The sequence below is a fragment of the Eublepharis macularius genome, chromosome 1 (genome assembly GCF_028583425.1).
Source record: "Eublepharis macularius isolate TG4126 chromosome 1, MPM_Emac_v1.0, whole genome shotgun sequence".
In the NCBI taxonomy this organism is placed as follows: Eukaryota; Metazoa; Chordata; class Lepidosauria; order Squamata; family Eublepharidae; genus Eublepharis; species Eublepharis macularius.
The window spans coordinates 143118618-143137285 of NC_072790.1; positions in this window are offsets into that span (position 1 = coordinate 143118618).

Sequence of the window (18668 nt, forward strand, 5' to 3'; positions counted from 1 at the left end):
TATTTTTGCTTCTCATTTTTTTTAAAAAAGAAGAAAATAAAACTTCTTTTAATTAAGGGATTGTTTTCTTGCAAAATATTATTAAAGCAAAGTATGGGTTTACAAAAAGGATTAGAATGCTGGCAGATTTAGGAATGGAAATTTACTAAGAACAAAACACATAGAACTGGCTTCCACAGCATGATTTTCAACATTCCTCAGCTGGAATGGTTGAGATTACAGTTCTAAGGGTGATTTTTCATGGTGAAGTTTTAAACAGTGAAATCCCCCTAAGGAGGGAGATCCTTATCATTTTTTTGTTGTTTAAATCTGTACATGAATGTGAAGAATAACAAAAGGGGAACAGCATGTCAGTTTATCAAGCCATGAGTTTTAGGCTACAGGCTCACTTGCAGAGGACAGCACATCTCATTGCAGCCTTTTCTCCAACATGATGCTTTCCAATGCAACAATTTCACTTAGGATTGCCAACTGCCTGGAAAAATATAACCTGTGCCTTTAATACAGGTTGACAAGGATATTGCTTACCAGGTGGTGTAACTAACTTCCATGTTATGAAAAGCTTCAGCTGCTCATTCCCACACTTCGTAAAGGGATGATGTTTTTTGTTTTTTTTAACAACCCTAGTTTCATTGTATCTTCTCTGATGCAGGGATTGGTAAAGATGGCCCATGATGGAGCCAAACTATAAGAGAAATCCTAAGCAAGTTCATTATGAATACTACTCATGTCTATTGAATGGGGTTTATTCCCAGGAAAGCGTTCTTTAATTTGCACTGTTAGTGAACCTGAGAACCATGATGGCCACTGCATAGAGTCTCTTCAGTGTGTTACCCAATAATATTTAGTTAAAGAAGTTGTGTGACATGCTTTGTATTTCCCTGCTAACCACAAGCAGCAGCAAAAGTAGAGAAAAGCTGAGCATAATGTCACTTCACAATAGGCTTTAATCTGATTTTACTAAATGACATAAGTATGATATGTGAATCTTCATCAGCCACTTTTTAATGTAAAGAATTTCTCATGAAAACTCATTATTAGAGATGGGCACGAACAGCAATATGAACAAAAAAAAGGCCACGAACAGCCCGATCAGCTGTTCGCGAGCAAGCTGTTCATGAGGCCCCATTCCCGAGGAACATGTATTCGTTCCAAGCCCTGTTCGTGGTGTTCATCAGCCATTTGTAAACCCAGACAGTCTGGCGCCTTTCAAACAATTCCCTTAGCAACGAAGGCATGGACTGTCTGAACTCTGTCTGAACTCCTTCTGGCTTTAATCCTTCAAAGTAGCTTCCAGCAGACAGTCCAGTTTTTGCCACTGTGAAGAGAAAATGACAACAAAGGGGGAGACCCATGTATCATGCCTTTCCTGGGGTGCAATCTCTCTTAAACTTGGGGGGTCTTCAGAGGACAGTGAGGACTATGTCCCCTGCAAATTTGGTGGGTATTGGACATTGGGAAGGTCAGTTTGTAACCCCTCAAAGTAGCTTCCAACAGGCAGTCCAGTTTTTGCCACTGTGAAGAGAAAATGACAGGAAAGGGGGGGGACCCATGGGTCATGCCTTTCCCAGCTCAAGTTCAGCTAAGTCCCAAGAGAGCTGTTCTGGCTCCCATGGACCTTCAACTATGAACATATTTGTGAACAGGTCATGGTCATGGGATGTTCGCGGACCCCTGTTTGCGGATGGCAACAAACTACGAACGTTGTGTTCAGGTCCCCCCCCCCTTTTTGTGCCTATCTCTAGTCATTATCTTTGAGTGGGTGAAGGGATGGACTAAGTTGTTCTTCTTCATCTTCCTTGATATGGTCACCTCTGGAACAGACACACCTGTAAATGCCTCCGGAAAATCGCGCAAAACTCACAGCACAACTGCATCTTTATAGTGCGATTTCCCATTTAATGGTGTGATGACTGCAGAAATCACACCATTAAACAGGAAATCATGCTATGAAGATTCTGTCATGCTGTGAGTTTTGTATGATTTTCCAGAGATTTTAGGTGTGTGAAAACAACCTTTGTATTTCTGTGGAGTATAGAGGTACTTTTTATCTGCCATCCCTGTGTTATGGATATAGTTAGAAATACATGAGAACTGTTGCTGATTTTGACCCAGAAAATAGTAGATGTCTTTGCATATAGAAACAGGGCTAGTCTAACTCCATTGCTAGAAATACCACAAACGTAGGCCTAAAATAGAACAACCTTGGAGAGAGGTACACAACAGAAGAGTAACACAGTTTGTATGGCCCTGTGTAGATTAGAAGAATCATCTAAGTCTTATCAATAGATACTATGTGTTGAGGTCCAGGTACAGAGGGAGTTTGACTTCACAGAAGCGGAGATACAATTTAAGGATGAGTGCATTGCTTGAGGTCTAAAAGATATTCATATGTATGAGAAACTTGGAATCACTAGTTTTACATAGACTTTTTAAAGATAAAACGTAGCAAGAATGAACTAACAATTATATACTTTAAGAAGGTATTTCAAATATAGATAACCTGGTCCTTGTCTGATATTATAAGATCATAAATTAACCAAGAATGTGAACCCTTTGAAGTGGGACTGTTAGTTATTATTAGGAGATGGTTGTGAAGCCCTATAAATATGAGAAGCTGAACTGATTAGGAGTTCCTTCCTAGAATGGGCCCCTTGCCTATGACGTGCATATCTTTGGGTAAGATACCTTTTTGGACTCATGTAATTACTCTTCTTTAATAATCTACATAATTATAAAGGATTGTCTGATTTTCTGTTGACTGAGTTAATATAAAGAATACTGAATAATCATATTTTAATAATAAAGGCTTAGAATGGAAGCAGCGATTCTGTGAGAGTATTACTTGTGTACTATACCTATTAAATAACTTAAACCATTATTTGTGGTGTACCTTTGCCAGGAGTTAAATGACTTGATAATAGGAAAGGTAACTAGACACTTAGGGATTCTTAAGTGCATGCCTGTACATGAATCAAACCTGACCAGACTCATCCAGAACATCTGTATCTGGGAATACAGATCTGCACTTAGGTTTCAGAAAGATGTCTGTCCAAATGGCCAAAAACCTGTGAATAGGGATGCTGCAAATTTCTTAGCAAACCTGTTCTGCAGAAAAATTTACCTTGTTTGACACTAAGACTGAGCCGATAGGGGATATCTTGAGATTATATCCAGCAACTTGAACAGCTGCTGAGCAAATTTACAGCCACCTGTTGGTCAGAAGCAGACTCACAGCTCATAGGGGAATCAGCTGGGAGTTGGGTTCTTGTCCATCCTACTTCCTTAGCAAAATAGTTGCACAATGAAGGTGCAAAAGGGAGCTTTCCCCTCTCCTTTAAGCTGGGCAGGGTCAGAAAGAATGCTTTTCATCTTTGCATTGTAAAAGTGAGAAAAACTGTTATTTTCTCTTTACTCCCAAGCTGGGCAGAGATAGATAGATACAGTGCTTTACACTGTAAAAGGGCTCATTTCTCTCTCTCTCTCTCTCTCTCTCTCTCTCTCTCTCTCTCTCTCTCTGATATGTGCTGTCAAGTCTCCTATGATGACGTTATGAGTGAAAGACCTCCAAAACGTCCTATTGTTAACAGACTTTCTGAGATCTTGCAAACTGGATGGTATGGCTTCTTTTATTGAGTCAAGCCATCTTGTTTTAGGTCTTCCTCTTTTCCTATTGCCTCCCACTTTTCCTACCATTACTTTCCAGAGGGTTTTTTCTTCTTATGATGTGACCAAAGTATGATAGTCTCAGTTTTGTCACTTTAACGTCTAGGGAGAATTTAGGCTTGATTTGATCTAGAACCCACTTGGCTTTTTGGCCATCCATGGTACCTACAGAACTCTCCCCCAGCACCAAATTTCAAATGAATCAATTTTCTTCCTGTCAGCTTTCTTCATTGTTCAGCTTTCACATCTGTACATAGTAATGGGGAATACCATAGTTTGGATTGATCTTGGTCCCCAGAGCTTGATCTTGGTCTCCAGAGAGACATCCTTATCTTTAAGGATCTTTTCTAGTTCCCTCACATTTGCTCTTCCAAGCCTCAATCTTCTTCTGATTTCTGTTTCGCAGTCTCCCTTTTGGGTTGATGATTGAATCAAGGAATACAAAATTCTGAATCAAATGTTGTAGCACCACAATTTCTTTATTTATTTACTTCATTTATTCCCCACCTTTCTTCCCAATGGTCAATGCAGCATACATTGTTCTACTTCTCAAAACAACCCTGTGAGGAGGATTAAACTGAGAGTGCATGACTGGCCCAGATCACTGAGAGTGCATGACTGGCCCAGATCACCCAGAAAGCTTCTATGGCCGAGTGGGGATTCAAACCTGGTCATCCCAGATCCTTGTCTGACACTCTAACCACTACATCACACAGGCTGTCAAAAATGTTCTTTCCCCTCAGAGACTTCCGGCTTGGAATTAATGATGGTCTGAAGGAGCCTAAGTTTGGGCTGTCCGAAGCACTGTTTTTTTTTGGAAAGCGAGGCGCCTGAACGCCTGCTGCCAACCCAATTTCAGGGAGAAATTGGGCTTGAACACTGCAACCCCGAGAGAGTGTGATCTTGGTGAGGGGGGGTTCTGAATCAAGGATTCTCCCCACCACCTTGAAGTCCCCTCGGAGAAGGGTGAGCTAACAACTCTGCAGTACCTCAGGAGTCATTTAATTAGCACAAGATCGTCAGAAACCAAGCTTCAGTAACAGCTTTGACCAATTATAAGTGAATGAAACAGCACAGACAACCCGCAGAAATGTCAAAAGGTAAAAATCATTATCAGAATTTATATATTAAACGACAGTAAAAAGACCAAGATAAAAAAAGTTAAAGGGACAGAATCTAATAGAACAAATGTCGATTAATTATTGAGTAAAATTTTGAACGCTGGTGAAGTTTTAAGTATAAAAAACCAGAAAAGAAATATTGTTTATGCATACCTGCAGTTAGAAGTGAGATAAGCAGCATGAGAGAAGAGCTGGGCTGGAGGAAACATCACGAGACAGGAAGTAAGCAGGGGAGCAGAGAAGGTGCTGCCTAGAGAGGACAGCAGAGGGCAGGAAGAAAGAAGATCAACTAGAAGAAGGAAGACCCGGAAGCAAAACAAAGGAACTACTGGAAAGCTACAAGGACTTCAGGAACAGGAAGTACACCATTTTAAGTGAGGTATGAAGTAAAGCCAGAAATCAAAGAGAAGAGGTTAAGAAACCATAGAGAAAAAACGCCCGACATTTTGGATTCAAAAGGAACTATTTTTAAATTGTTAAAAAAGACATTTAAATATACTGAAAGGAGAGAAGGGCTATAGAAGTCAAAACGGATTTAAGAAAGAGAGCGGATACGTGGGGAGGAGCGAAGCAGAACCCCACGATGGCTGGAAAAAAAGTGGAAAGAGAGTGGCAAGCTCAAGTGGATGCATCGATTGAAGGATTAGAGAAAAGAGTGGCGGAGAATCAAAAATAATTGTTGCAAAAATGTAGGAAATGCTTTCAAAAGACTTAAAAGTTATGAAAGAGACTATTAAGGTGGAGGTAAAAGACGTTATCAAGGAAGAGGTAGCGGGATTGGCAAAAAATATAGATGCAATAAAAGGGGAACTGCAAGCAACTAATAAAAAAGTGGAGGAGGTTGAGCAAAAGACCAAGGATCTTGCAATGGAAATAAAACAGGAAAATCAAGGGATACAAGGAAGAATGGTGTTGATGGAATGTAAGGTAATGGAAAGGCAATTAAGATTTCACAGCGTTCAAGAATCAGAAACACAATCTGCACAAGAACAAATGACAGAAATACTGACAGAATTTTTAGATAAAGAACCAGAAGAAATATCAATAAATATGGATCTTGCATATCGAATTAATTCAGCTTATGCACAACGTAAGAAAATACCAAGAGATATTATTGTCCAACTAGTAACAAAGAGAATGAAAGAAGAAATCATCAAAAGGCATTTTGAAAAGCCCTTAACACTGGATGGAAGCAGAATTCAGATTATGAAAGAAATGCCAAAAGGCATTCTCCAGGAGAGGAAAAAATATAGAGAATTGACCCAGAAATTAAGAGAAGGATATCAGGTATAGATGGGAACTACCAGAAGGACTGAGTTTTTACTATAAAGCCTTAAGAGTTATCATCAAAAAAAGAGAGCAGATGGAAAAATTTCTTGAGGAAAATGCAGAAGATTTTTCCAGAATATTAATATAGTAACACAATGGAATACAAATTAATATTGTGGAATGTAAATGGACTAAACTCACCCCCAAAGAGAAAAACAATTTTTCATTGGCTAAAAAAACAAAATTGTAATATAATTTGTTTACAAGAGACTCATATTAAAGATCAAGATATTAAATACCTAAAAAATAAACAATTAGGAAAAGAATATATAACATCGTCAAAGCAAAAGAAAAAAGGAGTAGTGATTTATATTAAAGAGACTATAGATTCTAAATTAATTTTTCAAGATCAAAATGGAAGATATGTGGCGGTGGAAATTAATGTAAATGCCAAAAAAACATTGATAATAGGTCTTTATGCACCCAATGGTGCAAAAGACCAATTTTATAGAGAAATAATGGACAAACAGGATCAGGACTCATATGAACAGATGATAATGGTAGGAGACTTTAATGCTGTTGTGGACTTACAGATGGACAGGAAGATTAAAGGAGGCAACAAGAAATCTGGAAAGTTGCCAAAAGTATTTTTTGACATGGTCCAGCAAGAACAACTTGAGGATGTATGGAGAAAAGAAAACCCTAAAGCCAAAGACTTTACATACTACTCCACGAGGCACTTATCATTTTCAAGAATTGATATGATCTGGACATCAAAAGAGCTAGCTTTAAATACAAAAAAATTGGAAATTCTGCCAAGGGTGAGTTCAGATCATAATCCAATATTATGGAAAGCAACAATGGGTCGGAGAAGGTTAAGATGGAAAATAAATGAAGATCTACTACAAAATCAGGACAATTTGAATTATTTGAAAATGGAAACAAAGTAATTTTTTCAAATAAACAACAGTAATGAAGTTTCAATCCAGATGGTATGGGACACATATAAGGCAGTAATAAGAGGAAATTTAATTTTTTTAAATAATAAGGACAAGAAAAGAAAGCAACAGAAATGGCAAGAAATTCAAGAGAAATTGTACCAAAAAGAACAGGAGTTAAAGAAAAAACCCGGAAAAAAATCAATAAGACAGGAAATCAAAATACTGCAAGAGCAAGTAAGAGCCATTAGCAACAAGGAATTGGAATGGAAGTTAAAGGTATTAAAACAGAAGACATTTGAAGGTGCAAACAAACCAGGAAAGTACCTAGCCTGGCAATTGAAGAAGAAAAAAGAGCAGAAAATTGTTAGCAAGATAATTGAGGAAGGAAAGGAATTGAAGGACCATCAAGCAATTAAACGGGCCTTCTATAAATATTATGCGAAATTATTCCAAAGTAAGGCAGTGAATTTGGAAGAAATAGATCGATATTTTCAAAAAATAGACCTACCAAAAATACCAGAAGAAATGAAACAGAGACTGAATGCTCCAGTAACAGAGGAAGAAATTTTACAAGCAATAGAAGTAGCAAAGATTGGAAAAGCACCAGGTCCGGATGGGATCACAGCTAAATTCTACAAAGTAATGAAGGAAGACCTTGTACCGATATTAAAAAATATAATGAATGATACACTTCAGGGAAAAGGACTTCCAGATACATGGAATGAAGCGAGCATTGCTTTGATCCCGAAAGAATTACTAGACTTGACAGATGTGAAAAATTACAGACCAATTTCGCTTATAAATAATGACTATATAATAATGGCAAGAATACTAGCAGACAGACTTAAAATATGGCTAATGGACTTTATAGGAGAGGACCAGGCTGGATTCCTACCAAACAGACAACTAAAAGACAACTTGAGAGTGGTTATAAATGCCATTGAATATTTTGACAAGAGACCAGACAAAGAAGTTGGCCTTTTCTTTGCAGATGCAGAGAAGGCCTTTGACAACTTGAACTGGGACTTTATGTTCGCATTAATGGAAAAGATGGACCTAGGTAAAGAATTTATAGAAGCAGTAAAAACAATATATAAGGAACAAAGAGCGACAATCTGTGTCAACGACGACCTGACAGAGAAGTTTGAAATAAGAAAAGGTACAAGACAAGGATGTCCACTATCACCGTTGTTATTTGTGATGGTCCTAGAAATATTACTAAGTCAGATTAGAGAAGATGATAATATAAAAGGAATAAAAATAAAGGGATCTTCTTATAAATTAAGAGCGTTTGCAGATGATGTGATGTTTATAGCAGAAGATCCACTACAAACTTTGCCAAGATTAATTGATAAAATTAAGGAATTTGGAGATTTGGCAGGCTTTTATATAAACAAAAAGAAGTCAGAAATAATAACCAAGAATATGACCAAGAAGAAGCAACAGGAACCGAGTGAATTAACAAACTGTGAAGTGGTACACAAGACTAAATATTTGGGAATAGAGCTGACAGCTAAAAATATCGTTTTGTTTAAGAACAATTATGAAAAGCTCTGGACACACATTGAAAGAGATATGATAAAATGGAATAAATTAAACTTATCGTGGTTCAGTCGGATTGCCACAGTCAAAATGAATGTGTTGCCTAAAATTATGTTCCTAATGCAAACAATACCAATTATAAAAGACAAAAAACAAATTGAAAAATGGCAGAAGAAGATATCGGAATTTGTGTGGGCAGGAAAGAAACCAAGAGTAAAGATGAAAGTACTTTGTGATGCTAAGGAAAGAGGTAGAATGCAGTTACCTGATCTTCGACTTTACCACGAAGTGATATGTTTAGTCTGGTTAAAAGAATGGGTGTCTTTAACCAATCATAAATTACTAACTTTGGGAGGTTATAATAAACTATTTGGACGGCTTGAATATATGTGGTACGATAAGTATAAAATGGATGCAATGTTTCAGCACCACTATTTGAGAAGAAATTTACTGTTGACTTGGCTAAAGTACAAAAAATTTATAGACCAGAAGAAACCGCTATGGATTATATCAGCTGAGGTGATCAACCCAAACTTAGAATACAAACGAAGAGAATGGCTTACCCTCAAGGACCTAATAGAAGTAGCAGATGAGGTGAAACTCAAACCAAATGAGGAGTTGCCATTCAAATATGGTTGGTTACAATATAGACAAATTAAGGACTTATTTGATTCAGACCAAAGAAAGACAGGTTTTAGAACTAAGAATTCAGAATTTGAAGAACTATTGTTGGGAGATAATAGTAAATCAATTTCTAAAATGTACAAATTGTTATTGAAGTGGTTTACAGAAGATGAAACAATCCAAGGTACAAATGGTAAAGTGGGCTATAAATTTTAATAATGAAATAACGATGGAAGCATGGGAACAACTATGGAAAAATACCTTTAAAATATCAACATGTACCAGTATTAGAGAGAATGGCTATAAAATGTTATATAGATGGTATTTAACACCGAAAAAATTAGCCATATCCAATAAACAGCTATCTAATAAGTGTTGGAAATGTAAGGAGCATGAAGGTTCTCTATTTCATATGTGGTGGACTTGTCGTAAGGCTAGAGACTAGGGATGTGCGTTTCGGCATTCAGAATGCCGAAAGAATGCCGAAACAAAAGTGTTTCGGCTTCTTTCGGGGAATGCCGAAACGTTTCGGGGAATGCCGAAACGTTTCGGGTAGCCGAAAGAAAAAAGCCGAAACGTTTCGGGATTCTTTCGGCTTTCTTTCGGCTTTTCTATGGGAAAATGCCTCCGTCTTCCAGGACGCCTGGAGGAGGCATTTTCCCACCGAATAAGCCCAAAATTGGTGGGTACCTTCCTCTAACCCTTCTCTAACAACCACCCAAGTTTCAGACAGATTGGACTTTGGGGGGCCATGTTATGGCCCCCCAAAGCAGGTCCCCCCATCCTCCCATAAGAAAGCGAAGGAGCAGCATATTGTTAGCATGCTGCTGCTGATCTTTCTTCATTATTTCCTATGGGGAAAAAATGAAGAGGCAGGCTTCCTTTGCCAGGGGTGGCATTTTGCATGCAAAATGCCCCCCAGCCCTCAGGGGCCCTTCTCCCACCCCTCCTCCCACCCCCCACCAAGGCTCAGCCTGCTCCCACTTGGGGGGGCCATTTCATGGCCTCCCCAAGTAGGTGCTCTAATCTCTACCACTGACAGCTGGGGGAGGCTTGTGTTGCCAGGGGTGGCATTTTGCATGCAAAATGCCCCCCAACCCTCTGGGGCCCTTCTCCCACCCCTCCTCCCACCCCCCACCAAGGCTCAGCCTGCTCCCACTTGGGGGGCATTTCATGGCCTCCCCAAGTAGGTGCTCTGCTCTCATCTCTACCACTGACAGCTGGGGGAGGCTTGTGTTGCCAGGGGTGGCATTTTGCATGCAAAATGCCCCCCAGCCCTCTGGGGCCCTTCTCCCACCCTTCCTCCCACCCCCCACCAAGGCTCAGACTGCTCCCACTTGGGGGGGGCATTTCATGGCATCCCCAAGTAGGTCCTCTCAGCCCCTAAAGTCCACCCCTTACAGCCCCACACAAACCCAATTCCCCCCCAGCTGCCACACACAGACCCAAATCCCCACATTAGCCCCTCACAGACCCAAATCCACCCCCACCTGCCCCACACCCATAACCCCAGGAACAGGCTGGCAAAGGCCAGCCCTCTCCCTTTGTTCCCTATGCTGGGAACTTCTAAACTCTCTTTCCCTAGGCAATTCTGCACAGCCCAGGGGTGCCACAATGGTGGGCACACTTCTGAGTGCCAGCTGGTCCCTGTGAAAGAGCACCTGAACCACAGACACCCTCCCTCAAATTTCCCCACCACCTACAGAGATGGCTGGCCAGCCAGCCCCATTGTTCCCTATGATGGGAACCAACTGCACAACAAAGAATAAAACAAGAACAACACAAAATAAAGTTTTAAATTTTTTTTCTCCCTTCCAAAGTACAAGTAGGCAAAGCATTATGACACATTACACCAGCAGTCCCCCACACAGAAAAATAACACAACTCACTTAACATCAGAGAATCACAAAGCATGATACCTGTCAAAAACACTTTATTTCTTGAACAGCTTTAGGTTACACAGCAGGGGGGAACACCAAAGGGCATGGCAGCACTATCTTACACAAAAATAACACAACTCACTTAACATCAGAGAATCACAAAGCATGATTCCTGTCAAAAACACTTTATTTCTTGAACAGCTTTAGGTTACACAGCAGGGGGGAACACCAAAGGGCATGGCAGCACTATCTTACACAAAAATAACACAACTCACTTAACATCAGAGAATCACAAAAACACAATTCCTGTCAAAAACACTTTATTTCTTGAACAGCTTTAGGCTACACAGCAGGGGGGGGACACTAAAGGGCATGGAAGCAGTATCTTACACAAAAATAACACAACTCACTTCACATTAAAGAATCACCCCAAAAAATAGCTGTCAAAAGCACTTTATTTCTGTAACTGCTTTAGGTTACACAGTAGGAAGGCACCGCAGAGCAGGAAAGCAGTGTACTACGCAAAAATAACACAACTCACTTCACATCAGAGAATCACACAAACACAATTGCTGTCAAAAACGGTGAAGTGGGTTGTATTATTTTTTGTAGTACATTGCTATCATGCCCTGTTGTGCCCTCCTACTGTGTAACCTAACGCTGTTCAAGAAATAAAGTGTTTTTGCCAGGAATTGTGTTTTTGTGATTCTCTGATGTTAAGTGAGTTGTGTTATTTTTGTGTAAGATAGTGCTGCCATGCCCTTTGGTGTTCCCCCCTGCTGTGTAACCTAAAGCTGTTCAAGAAATAAAGTGTTTTTGACAGGAATTGTGTTTTTGTGATTCTCTGATGTTAAGTGAGTTGTGTTATTTTTGTGTAAGATAGTGCTGCCATGCCCTTTGGTGTTCCCCCCTGCTGTGTAACCTAAAGCTGTTCAAGTAATAAAGTGTTTTTGACAGGAATCATGCTTTGTGATTCTCTGATGTTAAGTGAGTTGTGTTATTTTTGTGTAAGATAGTGCTGCCATGCCCTTTGGTGTTCCCCCCTGCTGTGTAACCTAAAGCTGTTCAAGAAATAAAGTGTTTTTGACAGGAATTGTGCTTTGTGATTCTCTGATGTTAAGTGAGTTGTGTTATTTTTCTGTGTGGGGGACTGCTGGTGTAATGTGTCATAATGCTTTGCCTACTTGTACTTTGGAAGGGAGAAAAAAAAATTAAAACTTTATTTTGTGTTGTTCTTGTTTTATTCTTTGTTGTGCAGTTGGTTCCCATCATAGGGAACAATGGGGCTGGCTGGCCAGCCATCTCTGTAGGTGGTGGGGGAATTTGAGGGAGGGTGTCTGTGGTTCAGGTGCTCTTTCACAGGGACCAGCTGGCACTCAGAAGTGTGCCCACCATTGTGGCACCCCTGGGCTGTGCAGAATTGCCCAGGGAAAGAGAGTTTAGAAGTTCCCAGCATAGGGAACAAAGGGAGAGGGCTGGCCTTTGCCAGCCTGTTCCTGGGGTTATGGGTGTGGGGCAGGTGGGGGTGGATTTGGGTCTGTGAGGGGCTAATGTGGGGATTTGGGTCTGTGTGTGGCAGCTGGGGGGGAATTGGGTTTGTGTGGGGCTGTAAGGGGTGGACTTTAGGGGCTGAGAGGACCTACTTGGGGATGCCATGAAATGGCCCCCCCAAGTGGGAGCAGTCTGAGCCTTGGTGGGGGGTGGGAGGAAGGGTGGGAGAAGGGCCCCAGAGGGCTGGGGGGCATTTTGCATGCAAAATGCCACCCCTGGCAACACAAGCCTCCCCCAGCTGTCAGTGGTAGAGATGAGAGCAGAGCACCTACTTGGGGAGGCCATGAAATGCCCCCCCAAGTGGGAGCAGGCTGAGCCTTGGTGGGGGGTGGGAGGAGGGGTGGGAGGAGGGCCCCAGAGGGTTGGGGGGCATTTTGCATGCAAAATGCCACCCCTGGCAACACAAGCCTCCCCCAGCTGTCAGTGGTAGAGATTAGAGCACCTACTTGGGGAGGCCATGAAATGCCCCCCCAAGTGGGAGCAGGCTGAGCCTTGGTGGGGGGTGGGAGGAGGGGTGGGAGAAGGGCCCCTGAGGGCTGGGGGGCATTTTGCATGCAAAATGCCACCCCTGGCAAAGGAAGCCTGCCTCTTCATTTTTTCCCCATAGGAAATAATGAAGAAAGATCAGCAGCAGCATGCTAACAATATGCTGCTCCTTCGCTTTCTTATGGGAGGATGGGTGACCTGCTTTGGGGGGCCATAACATGGCCCCCCAAAGTCCAATCTGTCTGAAACTTGGGTGGTTGTTAGAGAAGGGTTAGAGGAAGGTCCCCACCAATTTTGGGCTTATTCTGTGGGAAAATGCCTCCTCCAGGCGTCCTGGAAGACGGAGGCATTTTCCCATAGAAAAAAGCCGAAAGAATGCCGAAATAATGCCGAAAGAATCCCGAAAGTCGAAAGCCGAAAGAGATTCTTGTTTCGGCTTTCGGCTTTAACGATAGAGAATCTTCTTTCGGCTTTCTACTTTCGGCTATAGCCGAAAATTTTTGGCTTGCACACCCCTACTAGAGACTTTGGGACCAAAATATGTGCTGAGATGTCTTTAATACTTTGCTATAATGTTGCTAGAAATCCAGAAATGTTGTTACTATCCTTGCATTTGGAAGATGTTAATAGAAATGATAAGACATTGCTATATTACATGATAACAGCAGCTAGAATAATATATGCTCAGTATTGGAAGAGAGAAGAGATACCTGAAATTGAAGAACGGACAAGGAAATTGTTGTACATGGCTGAAATGGACAAATTAACAAGAAACCTGAAGGATCAAGATCCAAAAGCATTTTTGGAAGATTGGAAAAAGTTGAAAAAATATATGGAAAAGAAATGGGATGTTAAGGGACAATTATGGTCTTTTGAGGGGTTTTAATGATATTAAGTAAGATAAGATATAGTTAAGATCTTTACTAATAACAAGATAAGAACAATTTTAGTATAGCAATAATGTGTTATTAATAACGGGGGGTTGGAGTGCTGTTGGAAGTCAACATTGAAAAGGGGAGGGAGGGGGGGAATATATTCATGGGAATTGAAATGGATTATATTTATATCTTAATTTGACTATATATTGACCCATCCAATAAAAATTTATTATAAAAAAACCCCAAACCTTCTTTCCGCTCCAAGGTAGGCAGGGACAGATGCAATGTTTTTAATTTTTGCATTGCAAAAGGGATAGGGGAAAGAATTGGATCCTCTCATTTTCTCTGCAGCCCAAGCTGACAGCTTGGGGTAAAGAGAAGTGAAGCAAAATCAGCTGGGCTTTTGATTAACCTACCACCTAGATTTGCTGTGTCTGGGAGGCAGCCAAGCTTGTAGAATGGGAGATCAAAAGAACTTGACTTCCAGCTGAGAGACAGTTTTTGACATGTCTCCCCCTTAAAAACTTGGTTGGGTACAGAGTAAAATTTCTCCAGCAGGAGATCAAAAGCCAACTTCTGGTTGATCCCTCATCCTCTTGGAGTCCACTTATGATGGTAGCAAGTAGCCTGTTCCTGCGAATATATATAAACAGGCTATGAACAGCCCATCAATTAATTCCCTGCATGATCACCACCACTGCTGAACAGGAAGTGAGTCAAACTGGCAAGTGTTTGAACAGCACCCCAGTTGTGAATAATATCTAGCCTAGTGACCTTAACACCGGCATAAATTATCTTATTTAGGCTTTAGGAGATCAGTTAGTGGCCACAAAATGTAGGCAGTATTCAGTTACAGTGGTGTGATTTGGCCTGTCAGAACTAATCAGAACTGCAGCAATTTTCTGTCATGAAATCAACACAGACCCGTTCCTCAGAGGTTCCATTCTTTCTTAGAAGGAACTAATGTAGATGCTGTGCTAATGATCAGTTTCTTGATCTTTACATGCTGGTCATTTAGGGCATTTGTAATCTAGGTGGTACTTGTGGCAAAACATCCAATATTATATTGCCTCTGTATACATTTATGGAATACTGCATGCAGTTCTGGTCACCGTATTGTGAAAAAGACATTGCAGAGCTGGAAAAGTACAGAAGAGGGCAACCAAGATGATTAGGGAGTTGGAGCACCATCCCCATGAGGATAGGCTAAAGGGTCTGCGACTTTTCATTTTAGAAAAGAGACAACTGGGGATGGGGGGTGACTTTTGCTTCTTCTCCCAAAATATTAGAACTCAAGGGCATCCAATGAAACTGGTGGGCAGTTAATTCAAGATGGACAAAAGGAAATACTTCTTTGTACAATGAATGATTAAATGTAGAATTCACTACCAGTGGCTGCCATGATGACCATAGATAGAGATGGCTTTAAAAAGGGATTTGACAGATTAATGGAGAATAGATCTATCAGTGATTACTAGCCATGGTGACTAAACGGAACCTCCAGATTCAGAAGTAATAAACCTCTGAAACTCAGTTCCGGGAGGCAACATTAGGGGAAGGCCTCAGCCTCTATGCCCAGAGTTGGCCAGTGTGTGAGACAGGATGCTGAACTAGATGGACCACTGTTCTGATCCAGCAGGGCACTTATTTTGTTTAGAACTGTGAAAAATGTATCTTTGAGACTGAGGATATGAATCTTCTTTACTTGCAGATATAACTATCCTTTTCAAATTTCTCACAATGTTTTAAGCGTCTCTATTGTGAAGTTCAATATTGTCCCACGTCATGCACCTTATCATCTGATGTTCTGGCTGGGGTTTATATTATGTTGTGGAGGGCTACGCATGGCTGTATACAGTTGGCATCCTGAGCTTCACTGTGGCCTTGAGGCCATGGCAGGAGGCGTGGGGAAGGTAGTTGTGTTTCTCCTCTGCATATATTTTATGAAGTTGTTTAAAGCTATTCCAGAGTTATCACAGTAAACACTATGCCAGTGCCAGGGTATGACCAAGGCTGGTGAGGGTTAGGATGCCAAAGTAATGCTGGTCCACTCCAGATGCCACCCATTTCTATGCCAGCACTGGAGTTATACCAGTTCAATGGTGGTATGCAGATATACTGGCATATCATGGAGTTACACCAGCACTGGGTTTTATGCACAACTCTGAGCAATTCAGAGGCAGGTTTTAGGAAGGCACTCTTTGGTGGGGGGGATTACCTCTTGTATTTATTGAGTTTATTCATGGACACAAGGGGCATGATATTTCATGTACTAGTGCTGCAAAGGAGTGAAAGCCCCAATTAGACATAGCCCACTGAAATGAATGGTGATGTGCAGTGGCACTTAGCGGTCTGCATCTATGTTTATCCTGTATCAGATGCTTTGGGCTGGGACTATTCACAAAATTGCTTGTCTCTCTCCTCCTGGTGGATCATACAAATGATCTTTCATCCCTAAACTTCAGGGCAATTCATGAAAAATGACAGGATTCCTTGATGGAGATAAACATCACACAAACCATCACCTCTCAGCCACTCCAATTAGATCCTTACTGCATTGCAGAGCAAAACACCCACTTCCAAATTAAAAATTCTGCTAACTCTGGGCATAGTCTTCTTCAGTTCCTGCTACTGATTGGCTGCCTCACAAGCATCTAGCCAATCACTATAAAAATCCACAAGTTCCAAAAGATATGTTATAGGGGGGTGAAATTCTTCCAGGCACACAGTACAGAGTATCACACCTGTATTTTGAGCTCTGTTCATTTTAACATCACAGGATTTTTCATGGTTACAGAAGGAGCAAGTAAACTGGGTCTCAAGTAGAGATGGGCACAAACACCAATATGAACTAAAAAAAACCCACAAACAGCCCAATCTGCTGTTCATGAACAAGCTGTCCGTGAGGCACCATTCTAAACGAACAGGTGGTCATTGCAAGCCTCGTTCATTGCTGTTTGTTGCTGTTTGTCAAGCCAGACAGTCTGGCACCTGCAATCAATTCCCATGGCAACTCAGGCAGGGATTGTCTGAACTCCTGCTGTTGCCCTGGAAATCCCAATCTAAGCCCAATTTAGCTTGATAGGCAGGTTTTCCTTGCAAGTGTGGACTGGAGCTCCACATTTGTTACAAGAGGAAAAGACCAGAGGGGAGGGGGGCTCCCAGCTCTGGCTTTCAGGGAGAGACAGCTGCTGTTAGAGAGACGGGGTGAGTGCATTGGAGCTTGAATTTTCTTTGTGTGTGGTGGAATAGGGATCTACCCCTTCAGGTTCCAGGGCTGCTGCTGGGCTCTGGGCCAAGCTATCATTTATTATTGGTACCTTTCCTGCTGCCTGCTCAGGTAGGGTTTCTGGGAGTGGTGCAGTAGGGATCTTGATGGCTGGAGAAGAGCCTGCTGGCCCCCACGAACAACGAACATGTTCGTGAACAGGATCATGTTCATCAATGTTCGTTGTTCATTGTTCGTGGATGGCAACGAACACCGAACACTATGTTCATGGGGTTTTTTTTCTGTTTGTGCCCATGTTTGGCCCAAGTGTGCCAATCATCTTTTTCTTGGGTGGAGCTTCCACTTTGACTTCTAGTGGCACATTTTTGCCAGGGCCTCGCTGCCGCACAGAAGGAAGGCACTCTTAATTGTCATTCCTACTTATGCATTTTATTAATTGCTTGGCATCTTGATCATTTTATTTGAATATAGCCATTTTCAATACCATCTCATCATTTTGGATGGCTGGGGGGAGGTCAGTAAATTCCATCCGAAGCACATAGTTTGCTAGCAAAATAAGAAAACTAATCTCTCAACTGCAAGCCTAATTTACAATGGCCAGTATAATGGTCCTAGTGGTATATAGGTGCATGGGCTCATGTGCCAATCCCCCACCATTGCTGAAGGTTTGCTAGTGAGTCATAATGGAAAGGTTTTTAATGTATTACCATGACTTATTGTAAGCTCCCGTTTAATGAGACAGAGCAAATCCAACCACTGTCCTATGAAGAATAAAAGTCATTGAGAAATTTTAATTTAAAAAAATCATACAAATCTAGCTAAAAAAATAAATAAAATCTGGGCAGTTGGATGCCTGTATTTCTAATGCTTGCCAAATCACTGGTTTGTTTTAGCTCTTTGTCTGCCAAGACAACCAAGCAGGAGGGATACAATGTACTAGAAGAACTGGTGCAAAAGGACAAGATCATGTGATAGTTCCCTGTCAAGAAACTAGGATTTTTTGAGATGAGAAGCAAGCAGCCAAACTAGGCTCACAAGACCTCATCTTCAGACTTCTGAGTTCATCCTTAGAATCCGCTTTCAGTGCTTGGTAAACATAGCTAGGTTTTAAGGCTTGCATTTATCAATCAGAGGGTATGACTGTGGGGCGGACTGAGTTCCACAATATAGTAGGTATGTGCAATTTTCCTTCTGTTTGTATATTCCTTTCAAATTTTCATTTGTTTCAAATCTTCATTTCTGTTATTGTTTTTCTTTTCATTTCCATTCAATGGGAAACACATTTCTGGCTACAGCTCTATTATTTTCTGTCCAAATTGGATGACATTTTCAAGGACTGTACACCTCATCCAAGGAATTCTCTGGCTAAATTACAGGTAGTGACTCAAAACAAAGGGTCTCAGTTTATTAAACAAATGAAGGCAAAACTCATTTTAAGCTGTTAACTTATTTGTTGTCCATTCAGTTTAGGTTCATTTGCA